Source organism: Pogoniulus pusillus, chromosome 14, assembly GCF_015220805.1.
Source record: "Pogoniulus pusillus isolate bPogPus1 chromosome 14, bPogPus1.pri, whole genome shotgun sequence".
NCBI lineage: Eukaryota > Metazoa > Chordata > Aves > Piciformes > Lybiidae > Pogoniulus > Pogoniulus pusillus.
Window position 1 is genome coordinate 4,732,384 of NC_087277.1, and position 26,637 is coordinate 4,759,020.

Below are 26,637 nucleotides of genomic sequence, written 5' to 3' on the forward strand. Positions count from 1 at the left end.
TTATTAGGGGCGTGGTCTAATAGGGACTGATGTGAATAGGAGCATTTCAATTCTATTCAATGGCTTTTGGGAGCCTGTAGAAATTCTACAGCTAAATGTGCTGTGCTCGGTTGTGTCGTACCACAAACCTGTACAAGCGTTTGAAAAGACAGAGATTAAAAACATGGATGCACACAAGTAAGAGATAAGAGATAGGAGAGCAATTTTTATTGCTGTCACATTTTCCTCGTCCTTCATCTGCCTAAATGATTTGAGTGGTTTTGTTTAGTATAATGGGGTAACTGATCACAGAAACATAGAATCAACCAGGTTGGAAGAGACCTCCAAGATCATCCAGTCCAACCTAGCACCCAGCCCTGGCCAGTCAACTAGACCATGGCACTAAGTGCCTCATCCAGGCTATTCTTGAACACCTCCAGGGATGGTGACTCCACCACCTCGCTGGGCAGCCCATTCCAATGCAAATCACCCTTTGTGCCAAGAACTTCCTCCCAACATCCAGCCTAGACCTCCCCTGCCACAACTTGAGACTGTGTCCCCTTGTTCTGTTGCTGGTTGCCTGGCAGAAGTGACCAAGCCCACCTGGCTGCAGCCTCCCTTCAGGTAGTTGGAGACAGCAATGAGATCTGCCCTGAGCCTCCTCTTCTCCAGGATAAAAAACCCCAGCTCCCTCAGCTGTGTTCCAGACCCCTCACCAGCTTCACTGCCCTTCTCTGGACATATTCCAGTACCTCACCATCTCTCTTGTATTGAGGAGCCCAGAACTGGACACAGCACTCAAGGTGTGGCCTGACCAGTGCTGAGTATAGGGACAAAATAACCTCCCTTGTCCTGCTGGCCACCCTGTTCCTGATCCAGGCCAGGATGCCATTGGCTCTCCTGCCCACCTGGGCACACTGCTGCCTCATCTTCAGCTACTCTCTACCAGCACCCTCAGGTCCCTCTCTGCCTGGCTGCTCTCCAGCCACTCTGTTCTCAGCCTGTAGTGCTTCTTGGGGTTGTTGTGGCCAAAGTGTGGAACCCTGCACATGGCTTTGTTCAGTCTCATCCCATTGGCCTCTGCCCACCCATCCAGCCTGGCCAGGTCCCTCTGCAGGGCTCTCCTACTCTCCAGCAGATCCACAGCTGCTCCTAGCTTGATGTTGTCTGCAAACTTACTGATGCTTGACTCAGTGCCCTGGTCCAAATCATCAACAGAGATATTGAACAGAACTGTGCCCAGCACTGATCCCTGGGGCACACCCCTGGTGACAGCTGCCAACTGGATGTGGCACCATTCACCATCATTCTCTCCAAGGTAATAAGATTGGAATCTCCATATTTCTAACATTTGTAATTCTGCTTGTTACATAAAGCTACACAAAGAAAAATAAACCAATTCACAAGCCAGGTATAGTATTGAGGATCAAAAATTGCAGTGTTTTACAACCCTCACTGTGGCTGTTCTCATTTCAGAAATACAATGAGTAGTGTTTAATCAATGAAACAAAAATCCATGAGGTTTCTGCTAGCACTGAGTTAAGAAATGTCAAGAGTATTAATACTGATCACATTTGATTTACAGAATGTTGTCAATAATGTGGTATTTTATTTGTCTATTTGTAATCCTGGCTGGGTAGGCTATAGTGAAATAAAAGTTACTTTTCCAGTTTAATCATGCTGTTCTTTTGGGAGAGGAAATTAAAGCAAATTGTCAAATCAAATAGAGGGAAACTACACCTCAAGTACTGTGAACTCCCCTGTACTCAGCACTGGTCAGGCCACACCTTGAGTACTGTGTCCAATTCTGGGCCCCTCAATTCAAGAAAGATGTTGAGGTGCTGGAACATGTCCAGAGAAGGGCAACAGAGGTGGTGAAGGGCCTGGAACACAAACCCTATGAGGAGAGGCTGAGGGAGCTGGGGTTGTTTAGCCTGGAGAAGAGGAGGCTCAGGGGTGATCTTATTACTGTCTACAACTACCTGAAGGGACATTGTAGCCAGGTAGGTGGTGAACTCTTCTGCCAGGCAAGCAGCAATAGAAAAAGGGGACACAGTCTCAAGTTGTGCCAGGGTAGGTATAGGCTGGATGTTAGGAGGAAGTTGTTGTCAGAGAAAGTGATTGGCATTGGAATGGGCTGCCCAGGGAGGTGGTGGAGTCACCATCCCTGGAGGTGTTGAAGCAAAGCCTGGCTGAGGCACTTAGTGCCGTGGTGTTATTGACTGGATGGGGCTGTACTGGCTGATCTTGGAGGTCTCTTCCAACCTTGTTGATTCTATGATTCTATGAACAGTCTTGGTCACCACAGTATGGGAGGGACACTGAGGTGCTGGAGCAGTGTAGAGAAGGGCAATGAGGCTGGGGAGAGGACTGGCAAACATGACCTGTGAGGAGTGGCTGAGGGAGCTGGGGGTGTTGAGTCTGGGGAAGAGAACGCTGAGGGGGGACCCTTATTGCCCTCTACAACTACCTAAAAGGAGGTCGTAGTGAGGCTGGAGCTGGTCTCTTCTCCCAAATTACTAATGGTAGGACAAGAGGTAATGGCCTCAAGTTGCATCAGGGGAGGTTTAGGTTGGCTGTTCAGAGGAAGCTCTTCACTGAGCAGGTGTCAGGCACTGGAACAGGCTGCCAGGTAGGTGGTGGAGTTGCCATCCCTGGAGATGTTTAAAAGGAGAGTGGATGTGGTGCTTGAGGCTATGATCTGGTGATTAAGGATGCTGGGATGGAGGTTGGACTGGCTGATCCTGGTGGTCCTTTCCAACCATAGCGATTCATAGTGCTGAGATGTTGTGCTGAGGGATTTGGTTCAGTCAAGGACTTGTCAATGTGAAACTAATGACTGGACTTGATGAGCTTGAAGGGCTTTGCCAATCTAAGAAATTCTGTGATTGTGTGAAATGGAATCTAAGGTTGTCCAAGGTGCTCTGCTTTTTGTGACCCCCTGCTTGGACTGCTGTGTGGTTTTGTGCATCAGGGGAAGTGCAGAGATTAGGAATTGGCAAGCAGCCATGCAAATGGATCTGAGAAAACAGTGGAGGCATAGCTTGTTTATCCCATCCCATTCCACTGGTTTGCTCTGCTTTTGTTTATGTGCATGTTCCTATGGAAAGGACATCAGGGATCGATACAAACAATTCACGAAGGCTGACCTGGATTTTAGTGGATTTGTATTGCAAGCAGTGCAAAAACAGGAATGAATTTCTACAGCTGTTACCTATGTGGTGAGTCTATAAACCCAAATTCCAGATCACCAGAGAAAAATAGGAGCAATTATGCAAAACATGCTGGTAACATTGAAGGTACAAAAGGAAAAGGAAAGTCTCAGTAACAACAGAGCATCTGAGGCAGAATATAAAAATAGCTGTCAAACCACTTGCAGGTTAACTATTGTAGAGCATTCTAAATGTTTTGTCAACTTTAAGACAGCACTGAAATGCAGAAGTAAAAGCAGAAATCATAACTTTCCCTTTACAACTGCATAAACACCTCTGCTAGGAGGAGAGACTGAGAGAGCTGGGGCTGTTCAATCTGGAGAGAAGAAGCTCTGAGGTGACCTTCTTGTGGCCTTTCAGTATCTTAAGGGGGCCTACAAGAAAGCTGGGGAGGGACTTTTTAGGATGTCAGGTAGTGATGAGACTGGTTGGAATGGAATAAAGCTGGGAATGGGTAGATTCAGACTGGATGTTAGGAACTCAGCGTGTGTCTCTGTCTGTCGGAGTCTGTGTTTCTGCTTGGATCTGTGTAATTAATTCTTCTGCTTCTGACCTCCCTTGCTGATCCTCCAAACTCACCTTGCACATAAGGCAAACTCTGGGATGAGGTAGAGGGGTGAAAAGAAGGTGGAAGAGTGGTTGCCATTGGAATGGGCTGCCCAGGGAGGTGGTGGAGCCACCGTCCCTGGAGGTCTTCAAGAAAAGAATGGATGAGGCACTTAGTGCCATGGTCTAGGCACTGGATAGGACTGGGGGATAGGTTGGACTGGATGATCTTGGAGGTCTCTTCCAACCCGATTGATTCTATGGTTGGGAGCCCCTCCTGGGGACTCTGATTTCTGGGAGGGATATCATGTTTCTGTATTAACTTCTATATAGAATCATAGAATAGAGTCATAGAATCGGTCAGGGTTTGAAGGGACCACAAGGATCATCTAGTTCCACCCCCCCTGCCATGGGCAGGGACACCCTACCCTACATCAGGCTGTCTAGAGCTTCATTCAGCCTGGCCTTAAACACCTCCAGCCATGGGGCCTCAACCACCTCCCTGGGCAACCCATTCCATCCTCTCACCACTCGTGTTGAAGATCTTCCTCCTCACAGCCAGTCTGAATCTCCCCACCTCCAGCTTTGCTCCATTCCCCCCAGTCATGTAGCTGTAAATATTGTAAATACCTGCTTGCATGTTGTGCTAAGCTGTGAATATAAAGCTTCCTTCCTTAACTTCCAGCCAGCTTAGCCTGGGTGATTTCATAAGAGTGGGGGAGTGAGTAACACCTAAGCCATCACATCAATAAGGTTTTACCTTTTTTTCCTCCCAAGTCTCCTTCCCTTCTCACTGGGGTGATGGGAGCAGCAGTGAATGAGCAGCCACATGATGTTCAGTTGCTGGCTGAGCCAAAAGCACGACAGAAAAGTGCCTCAGCTGTATATGATTTCTTTAAACTCAGCAGAGAGAGGACAAAAGAAGTACTAGAAGCTGCAAGCAGAACTCCTTGGTCTAGATTGTTGTCTGAAGAAATCTGCAGGCTGTCTGGATGGTTATGCATTGCAAATGATATTCCAGAAGAAGAAGAACATCTGCCAAATTGGAAAAAAAATACCTCCTCTCCACTCAGCAACCTGAATGTTTTTGATGTGGAACTAAGGCCAGATGTTCTGCACTAATAAGGAGTATCCCTTGGCATTGGGCTGTATTAAATGTTTATCCCTCTGGCCACAGGAGATGTTTGTGCAATTTACAGAAACTAGAGTAGCTCTAGAATGTGAAACCAACAGAGAACCTGCATAAATACTTTGTTTTCTAGAGGGTAGAGTGTTATTTTGGGATCCAAAGCTCTTCATTCCTAAAGACTCTCTTCTATTTTAAAAGAACCCCCCCACAAGTCTCCCAAAACAGAAGCTGAAACATGGAGAAATTAGGAAACAGGAAGAAAGTGTTCTTACCATTGCCCAGCCATTGCTTCCTCATGGCTCTGCCCAGGTAGCTTTTGGGTGGAGAAAACAAAGGTTTCAACTCAAATTTAATTACCTAAAACCAGCAAAGCAAACCCCTAAATATTTTTATATGATGTAATCATAGAAACTTTAATAGCAGCAATATTGGAGGTTTCTCCCTCCCTCCCTCCCTCTCTCCCTCCCTCCCTCCCTCCCTCTCTCCCTGGTGAAAGCTTTTTTTTGGGGGGGATAAAATCTGATGGATTTTCCCACACTGGAAGACCTATCAGTTGCCTCTCAGCTTTTTGTGCACCTCTGACAAGAGTCTGAATCAAATATTTTCTACACTCTTCCACAAGGCAGCTAGAAACAGCAATATGTTTTCCTTCACCTCTCCTCTTCTCTAGGCTAAACAGGCTCAACCCTTTCCAGCCTTTTATCATATGCCATATGCTTTTGTCATCTGATTATCCTGTTGTCCATCACTGAACTCACTCAGCATGTCAATGTCTTTCTTGCAGTAGGGTTCCCCAGGCTGGTCACAGCTCTTCAGATGAGATGCCAATATGCTGAGTGAAGGGGAATAATCACTTGCTTCAAACAGCTGCTTGCTGTCTTGCCAAAGCAAACCAGGTTGTAGTAGATCTTTCTTTGGTTGAAGGGAACATTGCTCCATTTCTGCCTTGATCTTTTTCTTCTCACTAGTAATATTTAACTACTTGAGTAAAGAAGATATTTTAGTAATCCTTTGGCTGTTCAAGTGTTCTTCAAGCCTCAGTGCTAAATACTGTGACATGGGAAAACCTAAGGACTCTGCCTGGTGAGATCAAAAGTCTTTGGATATTCTCCTTGCTTGCTTGATTAATTTTGTCCTAATAATTGATTGCATTATTTTTTTGCTCCTAATTTAGATTGTACATAATTATTTGTTGTATTCATTCATTCCCTCTTTAGCTTGAGAGTTGATCTGGACACTTTCTGAAGTGTCACCTTTATTGTGTAGCTTATCATAATATGTATGCATAGAACCATAGAATAGTTTTTGATAGGAAAGTACCTCTAAAATCACCAAGCCCAACTGTTAGCATAACAACACCATGGCTGTTAAATGAGGGACCTGGGAGTGCTGATGGATAACAAGTTGTCCATGGGACAGCCACATGCCTTTGTGGCCAAGAGGGCCAATGGTATCCTGAGGTACATTAAGAAGAGTGTGTCCAGCACATCAAAGGAGATTCTCCTCCCCCTTTACTCTGCCCTGGTGAGACCCCATCTTGAATACTGCATTTTGTTTTGGTCTCCCCAGTTCAAGAGAGATGGGGATCTGCTGGAGAGAGTCCAGCAGAGAACTACAAGCAATTCAGCTTGCCTTCTGCCAGGAATATTTTGTATTTTACCCTGGGATCATTATTGTGAGTTTGAAAGTGTCTTTGATACAGGAGACTTACTCAGGGACCAAAAGTGTCGTGAGTACATGTGATGGTTTGAGTGTTCCCTGCCCCCCCACACTTTGGAAATCACCCAGACTAGACTCAGCCAGCTCTGGAAATTGAATGAAGCTTCTATTTACAGCTAGCACAATATACAGGCAGATATTTACAGTATATACAGTTATAGACAGAAATGTACAAGGCAAAAGGTAATACAGAAACACAACAGCCCTCCCAGAAACCCGAGTACCCAGGAGGAGCTCCCAACCACCCCTTCACCTTCCCCTTACCCCTCTCAACCCTACCCCAGTCCCAAGGAAGAATGGGGGTTCAGCCAGGGGGATAGGAAGCAAAGTGGATTAACAGCAGAGAGAGAGGCTAGAGAGACAAATGCAGCTCAGCCAGTTCCCTAGCAGAAGTGCCTTATCTGTGTTTTGATTCTTCTTGTATCTCTCAGTAAGCCTATGAGTGAAGTAGACATCATTCTGTCCTCCTTTCACAGCCTATAATCTAGTCCTTCTCATCAAAACATTCTAGCTAGCTTCAAACTAGCACAGTACAGCTGCTGGAGTGAAGGCCAAGAGTCCATAAAGCATAGTTAGAATTTTTCCTGTTTTCATGTTACCATTTTCCAACTTCTGATTGTTTAAACTGTTTATTTCTGGGCAAATGCTTCCTGTCCACCAACAATCCAAAGAATCTCAGGGAATTTCCCCGAATTTTTGAATAATAAAATTAATATTAAATATATAATTATATATATTTCAATATATATAATTATATATTGTTTTAGTTTGAGCCTAGCTGGGATATTTTGGTGAGAAGAATTAGATGCTAGGCTGTGAAAAGAAAACAATGATGATGGCTGCTGCACTCATAGGCTTGCTGAGATGGATAAAAACAAGAACACAAACATAGATAACAGAGTAGCTCTCTGGCTTTGGGCTGCACTTCTCTCTCTCTCTCTCTCTAACCTGCTGTCTGTGTAACTAAACCTTCTGCTCTCTAACCCCCCTGGCTGATCCTCCAAACTCACCTTGAACGTGAGGCAAAGTGTGGGGTAAGGCAGAGAGGTGGGGAGAAAGTGGCAGGGTGGTTGGGAGCCCCTCCTGGGGGCTCAGGTTTCTGGGAGGGCTGCTGTGTTTCTGTGTTACTTTTGAACTTGTCTATTTCTGTCTGTAGCTGTATAGATTGTAAATACCTGCTTGGATATTGTGCTAAGCTGTAAATATAAAGCCTCATTCAATTTCCATCTCAGCTGAGTCTAGTCTGGGTGAATTCCACAAGTGTGGGGGGGCAGGGAACACCAAACCATCACATATATAATTTAATATATAATTATAACATATATAAAAATAATATTCATAGATCAATTAATATTCATACATAAAAATGATTATTGATTTCCAATACACTTTCTTACTCAATGCCATTTTCTCCATGGCAGGGTCTTTCTATCAGCCTCCTATTCTCTAAATTTCAAGCCTGGTAGCACAGAACCAGTTTTTTACTGCTCAGATATTGTCACTGAACACAAACTACTCTTTTTATTTCAAGTGGGCTTTTCTGTTTTGCTGTTGTTAGCCATGACAATAAACTCAGTGAGATTGCTCTACAAGTGCAATCACTGCAAATAAAGAACTCAAGCTACAGGTGTGGTCACTGTAAATAAGGATCTCAAGCTGTTAATGGCAGTAAACACTTGAGCAAGCAGGTTTTTATCACAACAACACTGTGGGGTTTGTTTTAAAGACAGATATGCTTTCATTCTTGTGATGGTTTGGGTGTTATCCCCCCCCAACACACACACACACATAAGAAAATCATCCAGACTATCATAGAATCATAGAATCAACCAGGTTGGAAGAGACCTCCAAGATCATCCAGTCCAACCTATCACCCTGCCCTATCCAATCAACTAGATCATGGCACCAAGTGCCTCATCCAGGCTTTTCTTGAAGACCCCCAGGGACAGTGCCTCCACCACCTCCCTGGGCAGCCCATTCCAATGCCAATCACTCTCTCTGTGAAGAACTTCTTCCTAACATCCAGCCTATACCTACCCTGGCACAACTTGAGACTGCGTCCCCTTGTTCTATTGCTGGTTGCCTGGGAGAAGAGGCCACCCCCCACCTGGCTACAATGCCCTTTCAGGTAATTGTAGACAGTAATAAGATCACCCCTGAGCCTCCTCTTCTCCAGGCTATTTCCAGCCAATCTGGGAATTAAGGAATGAACTTTCTATTTACAGCTTAGCACAATATCCGAGCAGGTATTTACAATATCTACAGCTATAGACAGAAATGGACAAGTTAAAAAGTAACACAGAAACACAACAGCCCTCCCAGAAACCAGAGTCCCCAGGAGGGGCTCCCAACCACCCTTCCACCTCCTTTCCACCCCTCTACCTTACCTCAGACTTTGTCTTACGTTCCAGGTGAGCTTGGAGGATAGGTCAGGGGGGTTAAGAAGCAGAAGGATTAGTTAGACAGGTGGCAGGTTAGAGAGAGAAGTGCAGCCCAAAGCCAGAGAGCAAACACCCTAATCTATGTGTGTTCTTGTCATACCTCAGGCTTTTTCCTCTGCACAGGTTTAGGTTTGATTTAATTAACTCCACCAAATGTGAGTTCTGCATTTGCTACACCCATGTCTTACAGGGTTTGACATTTGTAGTGCATAATGTTTTATGTTTTAATTTAATGATAGCCACAGAAGGTCCCAAAATAATGAAATTACTCCTCCTTAAAATGTAATTTGTTTTCCAGAGTAGCTACCTATCAGTGTTTTGCTTCTTGCCCTGTAATAAAAAGTTACATGTGCTTCATTTTCAGCCCTGTTAAATGCCTAAATGGATAGGCAGCTCTCTGATTTTATCAAACACAATGTATTTTAGCTGCCTTCTGTGGAAAATGCTTTAGTTCTTCTACTGACTGCCAGGTCTCAGGCAGCCCTTTTGACTCTGTGTTTCCATTCTGATCCTGTAATGAATCATGAGCAGGTAGATATCATGTGCAGAGCACACATTTGATTTGCAAGATCAAACCTTAATGGGAGACAGGTGGGAATGGTTTTTCTGTCTCACACAAATTGCCAGTGTTCTTCATGTTCCTCACATGCCTTTTTGGGTAGGCCATGTGAAATTGGTAGGGAGGAATACAAAGCAGAGAAATATCAGAACAGATAAAATGACAGCAGCAAAGGCAGTCTATTGGCATCTGTGTGCACACATTCAGATAAAGGATTGCTATGAAACGAAGAGAAACCACAGCTGAAAATCCCCAAACAAGATCAACAATAACAAAACCTTGCAAAACTACACACAACCCAAAAGACAACTCTGCCACCTTCCTTAATGCAATCCTTTCTGAAAGGTTGAGGTGACCTCAGACACTTAGATATTTCCTCCTGTTTACATCATGTCCAGGTTAGGTACTACAACTCCCATAATTATAGAATCACAGAATCAACCAGGTTGGAAGAGACCTCCAAGATCATCCAGTCCAACCTAGCACCCAGCCCTATCCAGTAAACCAGACCATGGCACTGAGTGCCTCATCCAGGCTTTTCTTGAACACCTCCAGGGATGGTGACTCCACCACCTCCCTGGGCAGCCCATTCCAATGCCAATCACTCTCTCTGCCAACAACTTCCTCCTAACATCCAGTGCTCCAATGTCTAGAGGCCTCACAGAAGCCCAGAAAGGATCCCATTCCATTATAAAATATGAACAGAGGGATAGTCTTACCCTTATGGGTTTGTAATCTAAATGGACAAGCTGAATAACAGATGGAAGCAGAGGGGAATGTGATCCTCCTGGCATACACGTTAGCAACTGATTGATAAAGAGGATTCTGCCCTGCTGTGGCAGAAGAAGCAGAGTCCTGTGTAGCCACTGACATTAAGACTGGTGATAGATTTTAAACTTCCATCTTCTTCATCTCAAAAAGCAGACAGGCATGCATCTGAAGAATATTTTACTCTTGTAGTAGCATTATTAAGAAGTGGGAAATTTTAGTGTGGAAGAGAATGCCCCAAGCTAAAAACAAGTGGTTAAATTGGATGTTGGGAGATTTCTTTTGCCATTTCACAGAAAAAGAAGCACAGAAACATGCAGGTTGGCAAAGCCTCTCAGAGTCACCTAAGTCCAACCTAGAACCCTACTCTGCAAGATTCACTTTAAACCATAGCCCTAAGCACCGCATCCAAACCACTATTAAAGACATCCAAGGTAGGTGACTCCACCACCTCTCTGAGCAGCTCATTCCAGTGCCTGACCACTCCCTCCATGGAAAACTGTTTCTTAATGTCCAATCTAAACTCTCCAGTCTCAGTTTGAGGTCATTCCCACCTCCAAGTGCCTGTGAGAAGAGACCAGCAACAGCTTCTCCACAATGTCCCTTCAGGTAGTTGTAGCAATGAGGTCTCTCCTCAGCCTCCTCGTGTCAGTAATACTCAGAACAGCTTCTTTTACCCAGATCTACTCTTTTTAATCATCATATTCACAAGGGAATTACTGAAATAGATGTCTGTAGTCAATGTCATTATCTGCTTGTGAGAATGGGGTCATAATAATACCTCAAAGAGGAATGGATGCTGTTAAGATGGGTACAGTACAGCTTGAGTTGAAGATTTTACTGTGCTACATTCTGCTGACTCCCTACTTAATAGGAACTTTCAAGGGCTAAGGAAGAAACAGGTAAAATAACCCTTAGGGCTTTGTGCTATCAGTGCTCTCCTGCTGGCTAATTTAAAGCTGTCCTGGTTACGTCTGTGTGTCACTACTGTGCCCACAGAGTGGAAAACCCTAAATAGGTATGCAACTGATGCCACCTTAAAATGTGATCCTCTGGCCAGCAGTCAGGTAACATAAATCAGCATGGCTTGCCTGCTTTAAAGAATTCTATAGCACTGGATATGGTGTGAGCTGAAATTAAATTACCAAGCCTAAAGGCTAAACCCATTATGCTTTAGTAGAGGCTACGCCAGAGTTGAGTGCATATAATGAGTAGTTATGTGAGCACTTTTTCCAGGGTGATGTCTGGGAAGGGCTACTTGCAAAGTGACCAGGCAGTGATTTCTGTGCCTGAAACACAGGTAGCAGGTAAATGATGCATATTATGAGGGTGTTACAAGAAACATGAAGCTGCTCAATCTGTGCTACATGAGATTAACTCCTTCCTAAAGGCAGAATATGAGGCTAGAATTTCTAATGACTCCATATAATTTCAGAGCAAGATGCTTCAAGTATTTAGGCTTCAAATGACTGAGAAACACCATTGCTGTTCTTCCTATGGATGCTTGCATCAAGGGCTGCTTCTCCAGAGCAAGCCTTGAAAAATATATCTGTGAAATGGAACAGAAGGTCTTAGGATATCAGGGATTGGAAAGGACCCAAAGAGATCAGCAAGTCCAACCCCCCTGCCAGAGCAAGACCATACAATCCAGCTCAGGTCACAGAGGAACACATCCAGACAAGTCTTGAAAGGCTCCAGAGAAGGAGACTCCACAACCTCTCTGGAGAGCCTGTGCCAGTGCTCTGGGACCCTTACAGTCAAGAAGTTCCCTCTTGTATTGAGGTGGAACCTCCTGTGCTGCAGCTTTAGATGCAGTCATCAAAGGTCTAGATTTATTACAGCTGTTGACTTTCCCTTTATCTCCCATGGCAGTTATCTAGGTCCAAGGAAGAAAACAGACTTCTTTTCAGGCTGTTTTTTGACAGCTCCAGGTTGTTTGTCTTATGGCACATTTTTCTTCAAGCTACTTGCAGTCTCATTGCATTTAAATGCTTTCCAGTAGCTTCCACCATATTTTATTGGACTGCTCAGGTTCTCCTCCCATTCCACCACATGACTTTTAAAAGAAAGTTGCTAGAAGTTTTCTTGTCTCAATTCTTGCCAAACTATGATACGTTTACAGGCTTCAAGTACTTTCTGCTTGTAGAGAGTCACAGGCTGACAGGATGTTAGGGGTTGGAAGAGACCCAAAGAGATCACTGAGTCCAATCCCCTGCCAGAACATGGCCATACAATCTAGCTCAGGTCACACAGGAACACATCCAGATAGGGCCTTGAAAGTCTCCAGAGAAGGAGACTCCACAACCTCTCTGGGGAGCCTGTGCCAGTGCTCTGGGACCCTTACAGTCAAAAAGTTCCCTCTTGTATTGAGGTGGAACCTCCTGTGCTGCAGCTTCCATCCATTGCTCCTTGTCCTATCCCAGGGAGCAGTGAGCAGAGCCTGTCCCCCCACTCCTAACCCTCAGCCCTCAGATATTGATCAACATTGATTAAATCCCTCATTAAACATTTAGTAAAATAATTTCAGTGCCATGTACTCAGACACTGATTTTGGTGGACATCTATGGCTACAGACCATCTCTTGTTCCTCCTGGAGAAAACATTTTCATTCAGTTACTTTTTAATGTGGCAAGTGTCTTCTATATGGAAGTTTTGCAACTATGTGATGTAAGACTCTAAAATGCTATTCAGATCAATGACAACACCACAGCAAAGTGTATCCATCAAATAGTGCACACAAAGTTTTGCAATGTTCAGGTAACATTCCTGTCACACAAACAAGATCTAACAAAGGCACCAATATTGTTACACTCTCTTAGAATCATAGAATCAGTCAGGGTTGGAAGGGACCACAGGGATCATCTAGCTCCAAACCCCCTGCCATGGGCAGGGACACCCTATCCTAGATCAGGATCTTGACTGGCTTGGCAGGGAGGGGATTAGACTTGATGATCTCTGGAGGTCCCTTCCAACCTCTAATGGTCTGTGATTCTGTGACTTAATTCAAAACCAAGACTTCAATAAAGACATATTCTAATCCTAATGGAAAAACAATCTTTCAAACATAGACTCAACCAGGTGGGAAGAGACCTCCAAGCTCATCCAGTCCAACCTAGCATCCAGCCCTAGCCGATCAACCAGACCATGGCACTAAGTGCCTCAGCCAGGCTTTGCTTCAACACCTCCAGGGATGGTGACTCCACCACCTCCCTGGGCAGCCCATTCCAATGCCAATCACTCTCTCTGCCAACAACTTCCTCCTAACATCCAGCCTAGACCTCCCCTGCCACAACTTGAGACTGTGTCCCCTTGTTCTGTTGCTGGTTGCCTGGCAGAAGAGGCCAACCCCACCTGGCTACAGCCTCCCTTCAGGTAGTTGCATCTTTTTAAAGGGTTCATTCTGTTCATGAGGGCTTGAAGGCTACCAAGCTGCAGTGTTGTGGTTGTGTTTCTGGGCCTTACAGCTCCCAGAAGAGTAGATGTGCATTTTGATCAGTTGTAGACTAGTGCACTAAGTAAGTGCTGGTTTTAAAGAAGGCAAACACCAGTAAAGATGCAAAATGCTAATTTATCAAAAGCTTCTATTCTTCTGCTCTAGTGTTAGAAGGCAATTTCTATCATTCTGTGGATTTATTCAGAGTTCTTATTTTAAAAACACTGAAATTTGCCTCTAGTACAGAATGGGAAAAATTAGGAACTAGAGAGAAGATGACAGTTTTCTCTCTTTTCTGTTCAAACAGCAATTTAGGAGCATAACAAATGCTTCTGAAATTAAAACAGATTTTCACAGCTGTTTGTTTAATATGTATGTACTACATATATTTAGTTTTGTAGGCAAACAAAACTATACTCACTATTTCCCCTGCTCATTCTTGCTTTCTAACCCCATCCCCCCCCACTCCATCCTATGCTTTCCCTGCAAATATAAAACTATACTCACTATTTCCCCTGCTCATTCTTGCTCTCTAACCCCATCCCCCCCACCCCATCCTATGCTTTCCCTGCAAATATAAAACTATACTCACTATTTCCCCTGCTCATTCTTGCTTTCTAGCCCCATCCCCTCACCCCATCCTATGCTTTCCCTGCAAATATAAAACTATACTCACTATTTCCCCTGCTCATTCTTGCTCTCTAACCCCATCCCCCTCATCCCATCCTATGCTCTTCCTGCAAATATAAAACTATACTCACTATTTCCCCTGCTCATTCTTGCTCTCTAACTCAGAATCACAGAAGCATAGAATCAACCAAGTTGGAAGAGACCTCCAAGCTCATCCAGTCCAATGTAGCACCCAGCCCTAGCCAATCAACCAGACCATGGCACTAAGTGCCTCATCCAGGCTTTGATTCAACACTTCCAGGGACAGTGACTCCACCACCTCCCTGGGCAGCCCATTCCAATGCCAATCACTCTCTCTGGGAAGAACTTCCTCCTAACATCCAGCCTAATCATACTTCCCCTGGCACAACTTGAGACACTGTCCCCTTATGATGTCTTTAACTTTATTACATCCTTAACTGTGGCTTTGGGGGAATGGTATGAGAAGGCAAGCAAGCTTCTAAATAACAAAATATTGACACATCTTCATTTCCCAGTCGTGCATTTCGATTCTTCCTGGGAAGTTTCATCTCCCCAGATTGTTAACTTCAGCTATTGTTATCTGCTCAAAGGACTCTATCCCAGCAGGAATCATAAGAAAGTGACAAATTAAAGTTTGTAGGATCAGTTTGCTTCCTGGATAAAAGCTTGCTGAACAAAGGGCAGTACTACAAAGTGGGTATAAGGTAGCTTTCCACGTATGTGCGTGGGTTGTCTAAGGTAAATGAAGCATTATGCTGAAACTCAATAGCACAGAGGTAAGTCAGTGACCTACCACCACATACAGCATGGAACAGAGAAAATGGATATTTTTAAATGCAATCATTTAGTTAGTGAAGCAGTAACCTGGAGATAAATGGAGTACAAGAAGGCTGCATGGAACTTTTCAATTTGCAAGCATTCTTCATTACAAAGCCATCTTGCTGTTCAATAATAAGATTGTCAGAGCTAAGAGCAAAATCCATTTTGCACTTTCATGCTACTGCTGCCTTGTTTAGGGTTTTTTTTCCTTTTTTTTTTTTTTAATTATAGTGTGTGTGAAATTATGGAGCCAGATGTGGAGTTCTATAGGATTCAATAAAGAATTTTGCTACAAAGCTCTGAATAAACACATAGAATATAACCCATGCTTGGCCTCCTTTCCAATCATCATTCATCCAGTCATCACTACAGAGGCATTTAGTGCCATGGTCTAGGTGACTGAAAAGGGCTGGGTGCTAGGTTGGCCTGGATGATCTTGGAGGTCTCTTCCAACCTGGTTGATTCTATGATTCTATGTACCTCAGGGACATCAGCAGTGCAAGGAGGCTCCCAGGTGACCTTCTGATGGCCTTCCAGGATCTGAAGGGGGCCTACAGAAAAGCTGGAGAGGGACCTTTTAGGCTATGAGGGAGTGACCGGACTGGGGAGAATGGAGCAAAGCTGGAGGTGGGGAGATTCAGAGTGGAGGTGAGGAGGAAGTTGTTGAGCAAGAGAGTGGTGAGAGGCTGGAATGGGTTGCCCAGGGAGGTGGTTGAGGCCCCATCCCTGTAGGTGTTTCAGACCAGGCTGGATGAGGCTGTGGGCAGCCTGCTCTAAAGTAGGATGTCTCTGCTCATGGCAGGGGAGTTGGCACTAGATGATCCTTGTGATCTCTTCCAACCCTGACTGATTCTATGATTTGATTCCCTCAACATTTCCGTGGATGGATATTGGTATGAAACTCAATTAAATAATTGGAAATATTTGCTCTTACTTCAAGGAGCATTTGTTCAGCTCCTGAGCTGTTTACTGCTGCCTTAAACCTTCTTTCAAATAGTTATATTTTACAGCAGAGGAAAACGCTGTCATGTGTATCATTGGAGAAAAGGAGATGCCTTGACTTTGGGGTTTGTCTGATAATACTGGGAGGAGAAAATAATTGCATCACACTTTCATTTTTGCACACTTTAGAGGAAGTGGCTTTAATTTGGAGCCAAGAATGCTGTAATTCCTTGATAGAAAAACTTTGTCTTTTATGGTTGTGTTTTTCTAGGTCTGGCCAGCTGAAAAACAAACATGGAATCACACCTGAGTGAGGATGTGCTGCTAAATGAAGATGAAGGAAAGCATTTCCCTGTGTGTTTTGATGACTGTAAGTTTCCTTAGCAGTTTCTCTTTCCAGATCCACTGGAAGAATCTGAATATAATATGTTCCTCATACAGAGATTGAGTAATACTCAAATACTGAGTTTTTAGCAGGCATCTTCAGATGTCTGAATCCCTTACCAGACACCACTAATGCATATCTCTCAGATTTTAAGTTCTTATTGGTGCCTTCCTCTCAGGTGCTTTAATTAAGCACTCACAGGTGCCAATTATAATAGCATTAGCAGGCTTGATTTGTTTTCTTCTCCTTGAAGTAGGCACCTGTAGTATTTCACTGGCTGCTCCATTGTACTTAGGATACTGATGAATCAAGACTTACCGTGTTTGAATTGATATAGAAAGACATTTCCCTGTTAAGTGCTATCAAAAAGTATCTCTCCAGTTAATTTTACCTTGTGGATGGTACTGGTTGTGTATGTCACTGCAAGAGCATGTATCTAGCAGCCTCTTCTGCTTTCCACCTCCTTTGTGTCCACCTCCAGGCATATTTTAACACCTTCGCCTTGGTGTATCCCTAAAGTACATGCACCAAAGCCCTTATTTGCCTCAGGCATCTTGCATTCATCAGTGATTATAACTGTGCTGCTTCTTGACTCCACATATGTCTTTCAACACTACCAACCATCACTTAGGCACATCAACAGAAACAAAACAACTTCTGGCATTGCTCTCAGGTTAAATAAGAAAGCTTGCAAGAGCATTTTCTAGTGAAGTACCTTCTGGGCTAAATCAGAGGGATATTTTGGATACAGTCATGTCCTCATATTCACAGTGCTGCTATGTTATTTAAAATATGAAGTGACATACCCCAGTACTGATACAGGCAGGAGGATGAAGGGATTGAGAGCAGCCCTGCCAAGAAAGGCTTGGGGGTGCTGGTGGCTGAAAAGCTGGCCATGAGCTGGCAATGTGTGCTCACAGCTCAGAAAGCCAGTCTCTTCCTGAGTGGCATCAAAAGAAGCACAGACAGCAGGTCAAGGGAGGTGATTCTGCCTCTCTGCTCTGGTCAGACTCTGCCTGGAGGATTGTGTCCTGCTCTGGAGTTCTCAGCACAGGAAAGACGTGGACCTGTTTGAGATGGTCCAGAGCAGGGCTGGAATACCTCTCCTGTGAAAACAGGCTGAGATAATTGGGGTTGTTCTCAGGCTAGAGAAAGCTTCAGGAAAAGCTTACTCTGAGCTTTCAGTACATAAAGGGAGCCTATAAAAAATATGAAAGCAAAATATTCCAATATCTTTTCTTTATAATATCTCAGAAAAGCAAGATGAAATAATGCAGTAAAATAAAGCAAACTCCCAAGTTTTAATTCTTTCCCATCAGAAATACTGGAAAAAGAAAAGCACTTCCTAACAAACCTTTTTGATTTCCAAGGATCAGAATTTCCTAAAGAACTTTGGCCATGATTTAATCTGCAGCTATTAATATTTGGAAAACTCACATGCTACAGAAAGCAATCTATTTCCTAAGGGGATTAAAAATGAAAGTAGTTCACTTGCTTTTGAGCTCGTCAGAATCATAGAATCAATCCAAGCTCATCCAGTCCAACCTATCACCCAGCCCTGTCCAATCAACCAGACCATGGCACTAGGTGCCTCATCCAGGATTTTCTTGAACACCTCCAGGGATGGTGACTCCACCACCTCCCTGGGCAGCCCATTCCAATGCCAATCACTCACTCCTTGTGAAGAGCTTTCTCCTACCATCCAGCCTATACCTCTCCTGACACAACTTGAGACTGCATCCCCTGTGTGTGTCTGTCTGGCTAGTGTGTCATGCTCTATCACCTCATAGCTGATTTATAGCTAGATCATCTTGCACTGGAAAGGCTTTGTGACAGCACATAATTTGCTAAGTGTTAGGTAGAGTCACTTTAAATAAAACACTGCAGCAGCTTTCCTATAGGTTTTAGAATCAGTATTATTCACACTTTGTAACAAGGTATCTGGCTAGAGAGTTAGGTTTTAAATAAGGCTAAACCAGCACTTCTTTTAGAGCAGATATAAAACTCGTCCAGACAGGACAAACAAGCTTTGCATGATAATTTTGCTCTAGAATTTGAATGAGCTGCATTCATATATATTTTGTTTGGAACAAAAAGCACTGTAACATTGTGAGGGTTAAATTACATAGGTTATCCATCTTTATAGTGAACTATCTAGGCTGTGGGTTTTTTTTCCTTCCTTCTAGCTTCCACAGGTTAAAAATTTCCTTTGGCATGCAACCAGAAAAGTTAAACATGAAAAGTTGAGATTAACCATAAATGATTCTTGGGAAATGTTGTGATTTTCCTACTTCCTTCCATTGGAGACATCTAGCTGCAAATCTTTCATACAGTTTGCAACCCTCCTAGCACTGTAGATTCCTTCCCACTTCTTGTCCCTACTGGTGAAGAGCCAGAAGGAGGACTGTGATGTACTAATGCACCTTAGAATAAAAGATTTCTTTCTTATTCTAACATTGAGGCCATATCTATTTTTCTTATTGAGATTGTATCTTATGACTTTTCTTCCTAACTGTTGGCCAGGATCATGACTGTGCCAGTATTTGGTAGTGTCTACTGTAGTCATACACACAGCAAGACCTCATTCCTGGTTATAAATATGTGCAGGGTGAGTGCCAGGAGGCTGGAGCCAGCCTCTTCTCAGTGATGCCCAGTGACAGGACAAGGGACAGTGGTGGAAGTTGAGGCATAGGAGGTTCCATGTGATAATTTCACTGTGAGAGTGACAGAGCACTGGAACAGGCTGCCCGGGGGGGTTGTGGAGTCTGCCTCTCTGGAGATATTCAAGAACCATCTGGATGCATTCCTGTGTGATCTGCTCTGGGTGATCCTGCTCTGGCAGGGGGGCTGGACCAGATGAGCTTTTGAAGTCCCTTCCAGCCCCTGGAATTCTATGATTCTAAGACCCAGATTTACCTTCCTGGTTGATACATATCATTGAGGATATTTCTGTTATGTCAATTCCATGGAGAACAGATGGAGGACTGTTTGGAGACACCCCTTAACAGTATGAAACTGTAGCTCCTAGTACATGCTAGAGAGCTTAGGTGAGTTGGTAAAAATCTGTCATCAATGTCTACAGAGGATTTTAAGGGAAAAAAACAACCCCCCAGAATAACAGGATAATGAGAAACCTACTAATGCTGACAGAGGATCAAGTGAAAGAGAGAACATTCTCCTGCAGCTGTAGCCTGCTCTGAGCAGTTAGTACTTCACATAGCTCAAATACTTGCTGGTCAAGTATTCCTCTGCCAAGTGGTAAGCATTTGTGGTTTACAGAGCAGTTATTTTATACTGCTCTGTTGACATCTCAATCCAAAAGCTGATGATTGTAGAATGCTCCCAGGGATGCTTCAATTAACACTAGATGAGCAATGTGCAAAGTGTCTGCTGCATAAAGAGACAGATTGTAACTTCTGTCCTGCAAGGGCTCCCATAAGGTATGTATGGAATAGGATTTTGGAGTAAGTGTGGTAATTGACTTTGGGTGGATGCCAGGTGTCCACCAGGTCATTATATCACTCTGCCTCCTTAACTAGATGGGAAGTAAAGACACAGAAAGGCTCTTGGGTTGAGATAGGAGAGGGAGATCATTCACCAAATACTCTCACAGGTGAAGCTGCCTTGACTTGGCCAAATACCTTTAATTTACTGCAGGTTCAATCAGACTCAGATAATGAGGAATAAGAACAAATCTTAAAGCACCTTACCCACTTCCCTCTTCCTGGGCTTATCTTTACTCCTGAGTTCTCTACCTCCTCGCTCTGAGCAGTGCAAGGGGACAAGGAGTAGGGGTTGTGTTCAAGCTCATGTCCCCCAGATACATATGGGGTTTAGCTTTTGTTTTCAGTTTTCATACTGTGTATGGAGCTGGGCCATGGCAGTTCTTTTTCCCCCCTGTTTCTTCTTTATTGCTGCCTTGAAGAATTCCTGTTGAGAAAACTGTAGTTGTTCTTTCAGATGGTGACCAGGTCACTGGTCTGTCAGTTCCTCTGGCACATTCTTTTGAGTGTGTGTAAGAGACAGGAGAGAGGTAACGAGAGCTTGTTAACCCAGCAGTGGTGACCCAGCAGCATAGGGTCCAACATCCATACTGTGAGAACAATGAGAACTGAAATGGTGGTGGAAAAAGCTGAGAGTAACAGTAGGGGCAGGTGTGTCTGTTTCCTTCTCTTAGGCCCTTTGCCATTGATTCAGCACTGCTGCAGGGCTTCAGACAGCTCAGTTTCATGGAAGTCAGTGCCAGTATTAAATAGCTGGCATATTATATTGTACTACTGACAGCATTTGATCCTGTGAAGCCTGTGCAGGATGTATTATTCTGCAGAATATTCAGAAGTGTCAGGGGAATCTATATTGAGATTATTTTGGTATTTGTTTTCCCCTCAGCAGCAGAGCTAATGCAGTCCTGTACTACTACACTTTGGCCATGACAACCCCAAGCAGCACTACAGGCTGGGGACAGAGTGGGTGAGAGCAGCCAGGCAGAAAGGGACCTGGGGGTGCTGGTAGAGAGTAGCTGAAGATGGAGCAGCAGTGCCCAGGTGGGCAGGACAGCCAGTGGTATCCTGGGCTGGCTCAGGAGCAGTGTGGCCAGCAGGACAAGGGAGGTTATTCTCCCAAGTACTCAACAGTGGTCAGGACATTCCCTGAGTGCTGTGTCCAGTTCTGGGCTCCTCAATTCAAGAGAGATGTTGAGATGCTGGAACATGTCCAGAGAAGGGCCATGAAGCTGGTGAGAGGCCTGGAGCACAGCCCTGTGAGGAGAGGCTGAGGGAGCTGGGGGTGTGCAGCCTGCAGAAGAGGAGGCTCAGGGCAGAGCTCATTGCTGTCTACAACTACCTGAAGGGAGGCTGTATCCAGGTGGGGTTGGTCTCTTCTGCCAGGCAACCAGCATCAGAACAAGGGGACACAGTCTCAAGTTGTGCCAAGGGAAGTTTAGGCTGGATGTTAGGAGGAAGTTGTTGTCAGAGAGAGTGATTGGCATTGGAATGGGCTGCCCAGGGAGGTGGTGGAGTTGCCGTCCTTGGACATGTTCAAGAAAAGCCTCCCTTCAGGTAGTTGTAGACAGCAATGAGGTCACCTCTGAGCCTTCTCTTTTCCAAGCTGCACACCCCCAGCTCCCTCAGCCTCTCCTCACAGGGCTGTGCTCCAGGCCCCTCACCAGCTTTGTTGCACTAAGTGCCCCATCCAGTCTTTTTTTTTTTAACACCTCCAGGTACAAAATTAGGCTTCTAAATATAGTGAGATTAAAGCCCAGTGTGAGTTGAAAATGTGCCTATTGTCTGCTAAATGCATTTGCTGTCATTAATTTTGTACATCTCATTGTCCCTGGTAGGGTCCTTTGGAGCTTTACACAGTAAGTAACCATCTCCTTTGTTAGAAGCTGCCATGGGCCTGTTTATGACTGAGCTTATGAAGCACAGCTTGACCACCCAGGCATGGGTTTTTAAGAGGGTGAAGGAAGCAATCAAGGGTTTCAGTTCTGTCAGCTGGCATTTTTACAGCTTGGAATAGCAGCCATGGCAATCTTAATAGACCCTCTGTAACAAAGAAATAAAATGAACATGGAACAAATATTTTTAATGGGATTCTTGGAATTAAAAGCACAAAAATATCAAGAGTGTGTGGCAGAATGCTCTAAACCCTATCAAAGAGATGAAGAATTGCTGTACACAGCAGATGAATAACCTGTAATGAAAAGGCTGTAGATGATATTTCTATTGGGCTGACTGGATGGATAAGGTGGTAGGACTCTGGTTGCCAGATGTAATTTCACCTGACGCTTGTGTTGTGTTATAAAATCACCCTGGTGGAGACCAGCTCCCTGTCTGCCAGCCAGATTTTTTTAAGGTTAAATTGAAGTGACTGACTCTATTGCAGATAGCTGTAGGCTGCATTTCTGCTCCCTACTAAAGGACTGAGAAGTAGAGCACTGCTGTGGTGAAAAAGCAGATTGATTACACCGGGAAAGATGTTCTGGATTTTCATTTGTACTTGAGACATTCTTTCCTAAGCAAGTTGATGACTTCATCTGAATTTCAGCTTCATTTAATACTGTAGTTTATCTAGCTAAGATTTCTGGAATTAAAACTGCTGCTTAATGTTTTGGTATTTGTGGTGGTTTGAGCCTAGCTGGGATATTTTGGTGAGAAGAATTAGATGCTAGGAGGAAGTTGTTGGCAGAGAGAGTGATTGGCACTGGAATGGGCTGCCCAGGGAGGTGGTGGAGTCACCATCCCTGGAGGTGTTCAAGAAAAGCCTGGCTGAGGCACTTAGTGCCATGGTCTGGTTGACTGGCTAGGGCTGGGTGCTAGGTTGGACTGGATGATCTTGGAGGTCTCTTCCAACCTGGTTGATTCTATGATAAGAACAGAAATACAAACATAGATAACAGAGTTGCTCTTGGGCTCTGGGCTACATGCACTTCTCTCTCTAACTTGCTGCCTAATTCTTCTGCTTCCTAACCTCCCTGGCCTATTCTCCAAACTCACCTTGAATATAAGGCAAAGTCTAGGGATAAGGTAGAGGGCTGGGAAGAAGGTGGAAGGGTGGTTGGGAGCCCCTCCTGGGGACTTTGGTTTCTGGGAGGGCTGCTGTGTTTCTGTATTACTTTTTAACTTGTCTATTTCTATCTGTAGCTGCATAGATTGTAAATACCTGCTTGGATATTGTGCTAAGCTGTAAATATAAAGCTTCATTCTTTAACTTCCAGCTTGGCTGAGTCTAGTCTGGGTGATTCTCTTAAGTGTGGGAGGGCAGGGAACACCCAAAACATCACATCCTTGATCAGGTAATCACACTTTTCCTCTTGTATTTTTGACCTGAAGATGAAGGAGCAACAATTTAGGAGTACACATGCTCACTAGGTCCCATACCAATTTTTGACAAAGAATTCTAATGCACCTATGATAAAAAATTAAATATAATGTCACAAGATGTCTTGCTAATTTTGGCTCCAAGAGTAATGTGCTCAGTTATTAACTCTGGTATTGATCCAAAGCCTGTGGTAGCAAGAGGTGGAGTATTTTCATTGGAGTGATACGCATCAGGTACTGACTGCCACAGACCCATTGACCACACTGAAGCTGTAATGATTCATCACAAGCTCACAGGATGTTAGGGGTTGGAAGGGACCCAAGGAGATCATCGAGTCCAACCCCCCTGCCAGAGCAGGGCAATATTATCTAACACAGATCACAGAGGAACACATCCAGACAGGCCTTGAAAGTCTCCAGAGAAGGAGACCACACAACCTCTCTGGGCAGCCTGTGCCAGCGCTCTGGGACTCTTACAGCAAAGAAGTTCCCCCTTGTGTTGAGGCAGAACCTCTTTTGCTGCAATTTACTCCCATTGCTCCTTGTCCTATCCCAGGGAGCAGTGAGCAGAGCCTGTTCCCCCCATCCTGGCCAGCCCTCAGATACTGATAAACATTTATCAAATCCCCTCTAAGTCTTCTCTTCTCCAGACTAAAATACCCCAGGTCCCTCAGCCTCTCCTCATCAGACAGTGCTCCAGTCCCCAAATCAAGATGAGGTCTCATCAGGGCAGAGGGACATCATCTGGCAGAGGATGTGCCCATTGACCTGGACAGATAGAGGGACAGATCCTGCAGCTGACAACAAGCAGGTGGCCTCCCATAGACAGTATGAGCTGTGAGATCCAATGTTGATATTTAGTGATTCAAACTAGGTGCATATGGCTGCTTGTTGACAGCCTCAGGGGATTGTTGCTCCCCTCCAGACAGAGGTCAGAAACTTTTAGCTCCTGTAAAGTAATTGTCCTCATCTCTACAGCTAGGGAAATGTGAATGCAAGTGGACAGAATGCTGGCATTTATACAATAGAGAATGCTCTGCAGAAGCATAGATTGAATGGCTGAAGAGTTACATAAGTCATGCTTGAAACTACGTTTGTGCTTTAAACTACATTTATGCTCTAAACTACACCAGCATAAGTAAGCAGCTGCTCTGTATCAGTCTGCAAAATGCCTCCACATAAGCAGCTGATCAGAATCTACTCACACAATCTGTTTTTTTTTAAGTGAAGTGGTTTTGTTAAGATTTTGTTGGGTATCTATTACCTTCTATGGTTTTCTTGTCATAAAATCTAAACTCTAAATTCCTGCAGCAGAAACATGGAAAAATGACAGCAAAAAAAATTCTCTGTTCCTGCACATGGAGTCACCTTTCCTTATATATATATATATACACTTAAGATAAAACATCTGAGCTGTGATAAAATTAGCTCAGGTTACAAAAATCTTTGCTATTACTATTGAGGTGACATTTCCTTCATCACTTTTCCACACCAGTCACAGAGCTGTCATGGGCAAAGCATCTGACTGTGAGTCATAAAGATATGCTTTGGAAAATAGAAGCATGGGTTTGGAGGTGGCCTTCTGAGCCATCAGAGCCAAGCCACTTCCCACAGTTGCAAACAGCTCTAAAAGATGCTGGGTTCAGGAAAAGGCATGAAACATCTTCAGACTCTCTGTTCGTAGGATCATAGAATCAAGCAGGTTGGAAGAGACCTCCAAGCTCATCCAGTCCAACCTCGCATCCTGCCCTAGACAATCAACTAGACCATGGCACTAAGTGCCTCATCCAGGCTTTGCTTCAACACCTCCAGGGACAGTGACTCCACCACCTCCCTGGGCAGCCCATTCCAATGCCAATCACTCTCTCTGTCAACAGCTTCCTCCTAACATCCAGCCTAGACCTACTCCAGCACAACTTGAGACTGTGGCCCCTTGTTCTATTGCTGCTTGCCTGGCAGAAGAGCCCAAACCCCACCTGGCTACAACCTCCCTTTAGGTAGTTGTAGACAGCAATGAGTAGTTCCCAGAACTCTGTGATGGGCTTTTGGTTTGGATAGGAAGAGAAAGCGTTAGGAATAGGGAAGGGAGCAGCAGGGCATGACCCCTGCAGTGATGTAACTAAGCTTTCATTAGATTCATCTGAGGAGAGTATAATGAAGTTCACTTTGCATCTCTAAGCTGTCCTTGGCAACAAAAAAGGCAGATACCTACAGTTAAGACTGGAATGCTTTCTCTTTAACCATGCTGATCTCTTTCTCTCACAGTTCCTTTCCTATCCTTTAACTTTTGCAGAGCAATACTGGATTTTCATTTCAGATGGAAAGCTCAGGCACTCAAATTCACCTGCAACAGTTCAAAAGTACTGCCAGGAAAAAAACTCTTCGGTGGGTTTTCAGCAACTGTAAATTTGCATAGTTCCACAGGGGCAGAGGAGGTGTAATGTAGTTGTGATCATTTATATTAAGTGAGGATCAGCTTCAAGTCTCATGCCCTACTCACTAGCACATGTTTCCTCACTCAATTACAACTCTGCTACTCTCCCCAGCAAGCAGAGTTGCTAAGGAAGTGTGTGAAAAACATATGCTAGGTCTGGCTCTGCTATATTTGTCTTGTGGACATAGAATTGTAGTCTCCAGGGCTCAGTGCTCTCTGTAACATCAAAATTAGTCTATTTCCCACTCCCTGCCTTGTCCTAGCTATCTGCAGCAGTTGCATGCAGACAGTGCCAATGAGATATTCAGTCTGGTGGCAGAAATAAGGAGGAAACACCTTCTTTAATAGTTAAAAAGAAATAGTTGTGGAACTACACAGCAGCCAAACTTGTGTCTGGTAACTGGCTGAAACTCTCAGAATGGATATTCCCATTGGAAACATCCTACTTTTCCCTAGTAGGGATGCCAAAACTTAAGTAGGAAAGCATATGTTAATTGGATATGAAAAATACTCTGCCACTTGTCCTTGGTGATTTTTGACTGTTGCTTGAATAACTACATTTGTTTCGTGGCTGGAAAGCAGCCAGAAAGAAAGGGACCTGGGGGTACTGATAGATAGGAGCTGAAGATGAGCCAGCAGTGTGCCCAGGTGGCCAAGAGAGCCAATGGCATCCTGGCCTGCATCAGGAACAGTGTGGCCAGCAGGACAAGGGAGATTATTCTGCCCCTGTGCTCAGCACTGGTCAGGCCACACCTTGAGTGCTGTGTCCAGTTCTTGGCCCCTCAATTCAGGAGAGATGTTG

The 26,637-nt window shown here is 44.3% G+C and overlaps 1 long non-coding RNA gene across 1 annotated transcript in view; it reads left to right on the forward strand.

Annotated features, from left to right (window-relative positions):
* The window catches only part of LOC135181026 (uncharacterized), a 133,704-nt gene that overhangs the window by 15,276 nt on the left and 91,791 nt on the right, over positions 1-26,637 (forward strand). The window contains exon 2 of the long non-coding RNA XR_010304653.1: positions 16,470-16,568. This is a non-coding gene — a long non-coding RNA (uncharacterized LOC135181026). The remainder of the gene's footprint in view (positions 1-16,469; positions 16,569-26,637) is intronic.